This window comes from Lissotriton helveticus, chromosome 3_1 (assembly GCF_964261635.1).
Source record: "Lissotriton helveticus chromosome 3_1, aLisHel1.1, whole genome shotgun sequence".
Taxonomy (NCBI): Eukaryota; Metazoa; Chordata; class Amphibia; order Caudata; family Salamandridae; genus Lissotriton; species Lissotriton helveticus.
In genome coordinates, this window is record NC_136061.1 from 721958897 (window position 1) to 721959678 (window position 782).

Genomic DNA, 782 nt, shown 5'->3' on the forward strand with positions numbered 1-782 from the left:
GCTTCCTTCCTCCAGGCCAACGGCTTGTCAAATTGCCCAGGACGGGCTCCATGGCTCTTGGGCAGTCGTCCCCCGGGTGCCCGGGGCTCCATCCCTGCCGACGGCATGGAAAAGTGCCCGGGACGGGCTCCATAAGTCCCGGGCAGTCCTCCCCCGGGCGTCCGGGGCACCCATCTCCAGGAGGCCAACAGCATGGCAAAGTACCCGCGGGACGGGATCCATGGGTCCCGGGCAGTCCTCCCCCGGGCGTCCGGGGCTTCCATCTCCAGGCCAACGGCAGGTCAAAGTGCCCAGGACGGGCTCCACGGGTCCCTGGCAGTCCTCCCCCCGGGCGTCCGGGGCTCCCTTCCCCAGGCCAACGGCATGTCAAAGTGCCCAGGATGGGTTCCACGGGCCTCGGGCGTCCGGGGCTCCCTTCCCCGGGCCAACGGCATGCCAGAGTGCCCAGGACGGGCTCCACGAGTCCCGGGCGTCCGGGGCTCCCTTCCCCGGGACAACGGCTACTCAGAGTGCCCAGGACGGGCTCCACGGTTCCCGGGCGTCCGGGGTTCCCTTCCCCGGGTCAGCGGCATGTCAGAGTGCCCAGGACGAGTTCCACGGGTCCCGGGCAGTCCTCCCCCGGGCGTCCGGGGCTCCCTTCCCCGGGCCGACGGCAGGTCAGAGTGCCCATGACGGGCTCCACGGGTCCTGGGTATCTGGGACTCCCTTCCCCGGGCCAACGGCATGCCGGAGTTCCCAGGACGGGCTCCACGGGTCCCGGGCAGTCCTCCCCCGGGCGTCCG